The sequence below is a fragment of the Octopus bimaculoides genome, chromosome 3 (assembly GCF_001194135.2).
Source record: "Octopus bimaculoides isolate UCB-OBI-ISO-001 chromosome 3, ASM119413v2, whole genome shotgun sequence".
Classification (NCBI taxonomy): domain Eukaryota; kingdom Metazoa; phylum Mollusca; class Cephalopoda; order Octopoda; family Octopodidae; genus Octopus; species Octopus bimaculoides.
The window spans coordinates 166,955,725-166,962,843 of record NC_068983.1 but is presented as its reverse complement, the minus strand read 5'-3'; the positions used below and the strand labels follow the sequence as shown (position 1 = coordinate 166,962,843).

Sequence of the window (7,119 nt, the reverse complement as noted above, 5' to 3'; positions counted from 1 at the left end):
CCTTCTATACTACAAAAGACATCACTCAACATCCACAAAATAATATCCTTCCTATTTCCATTAAATATGAACAACACACGACTAAGGTCTTCAAGGTCATAACAAATATCGGAAGTCACCATCTCTGAAGAATACACTTTGATTGAGCAAAGACTGGCTCTCCTTGACAGGCTCAGGAGGTACTTCAGTCCTAAATGAACTTCTAACCATTTAGCTAATAATTCTCTGAAATACTCAAGAGAGACATTCAAGAAAGTATTACTTCTATCTCTGGGATGGTGTTGCATAAATGTCGAGATGTATGGTGGCGGCGGTAGGATCCTCCTCTCCATCATTTGGTGATAAGGATGTGTTTGATAACCAGGATTACCTGCTCCTGAATTAATGCGTTAGTAGCTGAGTATTCCACAGACACATGCACCCTGAATGTAGTTTGAAGATAGAATCAACTAGACAGTGTGTGGCAAGGTTGTCTTTTGAATTACAGGTATAATTTACCTGACAGGTCTGTAGTATGCTGTTTCCATCTCCCCAATTTCACTCACAAGGTTTTAGTCAACTCTGAAGCTATAGAAAATGATATTTGACAAAGATGCCATGCAGTGAGATTGAACCTGGGCAAAGCAAACTTCTTAACCATTCAGCCATACTGTAACTCCATGTAAATGATGTCCTTGACAGAATGGTCTCAAGTCATTCACAAACATCTCCAGCCTCTTGTCCAGAGCTGCTGTGTCCTCCTCATTTCTCTATACTGCTACACCTGTGGTCTCTGCTCCTCTAAACTGGCAATTCTTCTACCACCTCCACTCAGGCTCTCTCCTACTCTTCTCACCTATATTCTTCTCTTCACCACGCAGGCCCCACATTTACCAGTTCTACCTTGTTCCTCTCCTTCTCCTTGGAATTCCCTCCTTGTCCATGGTTTACCTGCAATCATCCAGAGGAAATATTTAACTATGTTAATCTTACTGCTATTGGATAACCTCAACAGATCTTGTGGGGCACAGTTCCTTCTTTCAAACAAAACTAATGATAGAGATGGTTGGTGGGGGGGGGTGAAGAAGCATTTTATTTTCATATGGCTGTTCACCATTTCTCTCTTTTTTCCAGCTACAGAAGCCATGTATCTCCTCTTCAGCAAGGTACCTGTTCCCATCCCTCAATACTACACCCACTCAGTTGAGGGTTTCTCTCTTGTAAGTTACTTGCTGACCCCAATAGTGCTGGCATCACTAATAAAATCCCCCCCTTCTCCCATTTCTCTCTGTGCCATGAGGCACCTAGTGTCACAACACAATCTCTCCAACCAGCTCTGTTTCCTGATAGTGTTCTGGTCTAATTCCAGCTTCTCCATTCTTCCCATCTCCTTTCCTTGTCAATTGTCCTTCGCCATGTGGTTTTAGGGTGCCTTGCTGCTCCCTCCCCGCCCCTCTGGCTGTCACTTTAGTGCCACCATACAATTACTTTGTTGATCTTGTCTGAGGGTGCATTACACTTTGTAAATTGGTTGGCGTTAGGAGTGACATCCAACTGTAGAGACCATGTTGAAGCAGACATGGGAGCTTGGCACAGCACTCTGACTTGTTTCAACCATCCAACCCATGCCAGCATGGAAAACGGACGTGGTCATGATGATGATGATGATGATGATGATGGAGATTGGTCGAAGTGGTTCTTCTTTCCAAGTCTGTAAGTAAGGGGTTCCCTGTTCCTGATGAATTGTTTTAAAATATGAGAGTTGATATTACTAAATTGGAAACGGTATGGATACGAGTTCCTTCCAATTCTAGATCAAACCTTGCTGTAGTTAAGGTGGAATAAATTCCTGGCTATAGAAATGGTGGGGAGCCATAGTTACCAGCAGACGACATGTTAACAGTTGTCGGAATAAACGTTTTGCCGCATTTCTTCTGAGGTTAACTTTACTTTTCATCCTTTTAGGGATCGTAAAATAATAAAGTACTGCCCCTCCCTTCAAATTACTCGTCTTGTTTCTAAATCAGAAACCGTTGAGTGTGTGCATGGTGGGTTGTGTTGATGCGAGTAAACCTTAATAGGAACGACAACAGCAACGCTGGGATCGATTATATCCAGTACTTGTGTTTTTGGCTCCAGGTTAGCAGCCTTCATCGACCAAGCCAAAAGCGCGCCAACCTTGAACTTCAAATCTCGTTTGTATGTAAATCAGGACTTCGTATATAATAGATTCAAATTTTGGGGCGAAGTTAAGTTGGTGACATCAGCACCAAAAGGATGAAAGGTAAAAAGCAACCTCAGCGGAATTTCAACTTAGAACGTAAAGTACCAGAAGAAATACAGGCAAGCATTTTGTCGGCGCCTTAGGACTACGTAGCAACACATTCCCCTTTATATGATTTGAATGTCATTTAATAGAGATTTGTCTGCTATATCTAGCAGTTCGAGCGACTACCTCGAAGTTTCCTCTTTCTCCCTGTAGAAAAATAGTAGCAGTAGGTGAAAGCTATTAATCATGTGTGGTGGTGATAGGGATGTCTAAATGGTAGTAACATAATTAGAAGTGGCGACGGCGGAAAAGAGCAACACGAATAATAGCAGCAGCCAACCACACCATCTGCTTTCATAACTTCATGTGACGGCTGTTCCCCTCTTTAGGCGGACTATTATATACACACACATAAGTATGTATGTATTATATACACAATGCTGGGGTCTTGTTGATGTCATTTTCTAACACTTTTAAAACGTGTCTGCTGTTTAAGGTGCATTCAGTTTCAATTTCTTCTTTTCTTTTTATCTCACGGCTTCTTAATAATTTCTCATTATTATCGCAAGATTTTCCTGTCAAGGCTTTGAAGTATTTCGGTATTATTTCCATGCCATAACTTAGCTTTTATTATTATTTATTACTTCAATCCTTGGACTGCGGCCATGCCGAAGCACCGCCTTAAAGAGTCTTTAGTCAAACAAATCGACCCCACTACTTATTTTTTTAAAGCTTGAAACTATTGGCGACTCTTTGCCGAACCGCAAGGTTACGGAAACGTAAACAAACCAACACCAGTTATCAGGCGGTGGGGCCTGGGACACACACTTCCAGACAGTTTTCGTCGAACAAATTGGTTGTGATTATTAATTAATGTGTTTGTCTTTAATGATGTTTCGCCTATTTTATATCCGTTGTTCCAAAACATGATTTTAGCTTTGTCGCTATTTCCGACTTTGTTCCAGTTCAACCAAAGTATATCCAGGGACAAAATGTCTCCAAACATTAGGATTCTAGGAAACTAATCGTATTGGTCTCTGAGTCAGCAAATAAGTAAATTTAAAATGCAAATTACAGAAATGGAAAAATAGATGAAAAATGTTCTTTTTAAATATTTTCAAATGTTTATAACTTCTTAGGGATGGTTGCAGTTACCGCCGGGGACGGTGAAACAAGTACCTGTCCAGAACAAGGGTCATCTAATCGACTGGTACGACCCTCTCACCATAATTTCAGGCCCTGTGTCTTTAGTAGAAAGTATTATTAATGTTGTTGTTAAAGGCGGCGAGCAGGCAGAAAATGCACGCCGGACAAAATGCTTTGCGGCATTTCGTCCGTCTTTACGTTCTGAGTTCAAATTCCGCCGAGGTCCACTGTCATCCTCTCGGATTACGAGGCATTCCTACAGAATTGTGTCCCTCCCCTCCGACTTTTTTCCTGTCGCACATTCACTCATGACGTCATAAACTTTTACTGAAGGATTGTCTTATTGTTGTTATTTAGAGATTGGTTTATTTGTCTGTTAATCTTTCCTATTAAGATTGTAACATGTTTATGGAAGTGTAGCAGTATGATTATTATTTGTAGGCCTTTCAAAGTTACTTTGACAACTTACGTTGAATTTTAGGTAAAGAATACATTTGAAGGGACCAAATAGTGAAACTGAAACAATCCTGGGGTGGGGGGAGAATATAAAAATAGACGTGGATATCCCTTGTAAGCGAAACGAAGTCACTTATGAAATAATTTGTTCAATAACCCGTTAGTGTTTTATTTTTATTAAAACATTTGACGATCTTTTGATTATTGTCAAATGTTGGAATAGTGGAATAAATCTTATAACGTATAGATGAGAACTCAAGAATTTCTTGTATTTTTTATAATATCTCATATTGTATAAAACATAAGTAACATTTTATTCGTGACAGCTCGTCCGAAAGTCAGTGGGGGTCTTTTCTCAAAAGGTTTAACTTTTGTTTATCACAATATTCTTTTTTCTTTGGCTCATATCAATTCCTTGTAGTGAAAAATAAACAAACGAACCTCGGAGTTTTGGAGCAACTTCCACTAGAAGTTAGCTCTTGATAAACGAATCAGAGTAAAGAATTTGGAAGCAGAAATGTAAAATATTAAAATTTTTAGAAAAATAAAATATAAGTAATTCCCGTTGTATGAAATGGAGAAATGCTTAAAAAAAAAGATTAGAAAATCACCCACCACCCCAATTCTTTGCCACACTTTTTGGGTGTTGTGATGGCTATTTCAAAACTCTGTCAAAATTTGTCCCAGTTTAAACTTTATTGTTTTTTCATAATCTACACAGGTTGACAAACAGTATGTTGTGATTATCTTGTTTTAATGCATGGATGAATGACCATCAGAGTTCAAAAGGTGGGGGGGGGGATAGCGAATTACTTATTAACTTCATTGAGAAATATTTGCCTACTCGATTTTTAAAATATATTTTAGATTATAATAGCAGCTTCCGGATATATATTATTATGTCTTATAAAATTCATAAAGAAAAAAATATGAATGTCAATATTTTCTTTTGTTAAGGGTCTTCTTATATATAAATATTCACCATTCCGTGTGTTATAAAAGCAATCCAAAATTCTTTACGAGTTTCTGCCTATGGACTTGCGGTCATGATGACTTAACGCCTTCAACCTGGTTACACATATATATTATTGGGCCCGGTACTTTGTCGAATTCAATATTATATATCTTGCACAGAAAAGGGCATAATAAAGTCAATGGAGATGACTCAGTTGGACACCTTTTCATTGCGGGTCGATGTTTTCAAGGGGCAGCTTGACCATCTGGATCCCAAATGAACCTACGTCACCGCAAGAAACTCTAAAAAGAGGGCAGCCATATCAAACCCCCTCTTTCACCTAAAGCTAATCACGATAGAATAGCCATTGAAAAAATGATGATACTGGCGGTGCCCCAGCATGACCGCAGCTTTTGGCTGAACCGCATGAAAGATAAAGAATATCTATTTATCCTTCGACCAGAGTGTGATGTCATTCACCCTCTTTTTCAGTCCTTTTTATATCATGAAGTTTGTGTGGGTGAATAATGTTGTCTACAAATACCAAAGAATTGCCTCTATCTGTGTGTGTGTACGAGGAGGGGGTTGCTGAAAAGTTCCTGGCTTTAAGGGTGTCGCGGAAGGCCTGGTTGGAGGCCCAACCTTCCAAGTTCTTTTACAAGGCATAGAAAAACTGAAGGACTTGCAATAAGTGTGTGAATCTGAGAGAGGAATATGTTGAATAAAATCATAATTAACTGATCCTCCTGTATTTTCTTTTACCCTAAGCCAGGAACTTTTCAGCAGTATGACGTGGGTAATAAAGATACCAAATTACAGAAGATAATGGGTGTCATACATTTAGTACCCAGGGTCTCGAATTTGTGCCCGAATTCCTGCTTTAAGTACAGGATTACTTGCCTCCCTAAATGAAGATTGGTTTTACGCAAAGGTATCGGTCGAGCTCGTGTTTGCATTGTTGACTGCCTTGTTCGTGCTTTTGGTTCAGTTATATATCACACCATTAGCTTCGGCATAGTAATTCATTTGCCAAAATGCATTCATAAAATACTAGTCAACTAAACGTTGCCGTGCAGAGGGATCGAACTCAGAACCACGTGGTTACTAAACCAGGACTCCAACTACAGAACCATACCTATACCCACATAGGCAAACAGGTATGTTTGTGTCGCAAAGTTCGCTTTATGATAACCCACAACCTAAATTGCGTTGCTACGTAAAACCTTATGTAGCAACTATGATAGTCGCTGTTGGTTTTTTTTTTTAAATAATTAATAATGCTGGACCATTGTGTCCTTGTTATAATATGACACCGAATATGCTACAGTAGCAAAAAGAAACAAAGATAACGTCCTTCCTCCCCCCCCCCCACCGACCACTTGTGTGTGTGTTATCTCATGATGTCGCATCAGTTTTCATTCATACAAAACTGAGATAAAAAGTTTTTATCGAAATCCTAATCCTAGCTCTAAGCAAAACGTAAAGACAAGCAAGGCCAGGCCCCTAAAAGTGTGTGAAAGGAAACTTAAACATATTTTCTACTTGACCTTGCTAATTCATACTTTCAAACACGCACGTGATTGCATTGTTATACAAATATAATAGCGCAATTTTATATTTAGAGAGAGACATGTAGCAATTTCTTTTCATTTGTGATTACGATATTTTCAAATCGTGTCCCCCATTCATTACTTTTACATACGTTAAAAACTTCGCTGGTTTTTCTGTCAGGATTTTTGTTTCAGGAGTAAAATGTTCACACAACACAATTGCAAATTGTGTATGAAAGAGAGAGATTTTTTATTGATATAAATTTAAAGACATTTTTATAGTTATGTTTTATGCGTAAATTGACAAGTGGTTGAACAAGACTGGACCGCAACTGATGTCAATTACTCTCTCCTCAATATTTTGTTTCATTTGCATGTCTACTCACAGACATTTATATATAAAAATGTGTGTGTGAGACGCTCGGTTGTATCAGTGTTGTTAAATTAGGAAGCAGCTGTTGTTTGGGGGTAGCTTTTACTTTGGCAAATAAGTCGAATGAAAGCAATGCAATGCAACAGAGAACTCAATACATGTATATAAACACTTTTCTTTTTAATCGGCAGAAGTAAAGTTTTGAAAGTGACTCAGGGGCCAGGACTTTCGAGCATGGCACTTCATTGCAAGGAAACCCTCGGCCTTTCAATCACGTTTGTAACTTTCACGATTAATATATATATATCGCTTAGCGTTTGACAATTATCATTAATTATTTGGATTTGCTGCTGCTAATAATAATAATAATAATGACATCTTTACGAATAGT

The 7,119-nt window shown here is 38.6% G+C and overlaps 1 protein-coding gene across 1 annotated transcript in view; it reads left to right on the top strand.

The window, feature by feature from the left end:
• The window catches only part of LOC106867323 (transcriptional enhancer factor TEF-1-like), a 120,574-nt gene that overhangs the window by 21,246 nt on the left and 92,209 nt on the right, over positions 1–7,119 (top strand). The gene's annotated exons all lie outside the window — the stretch shown is intronic.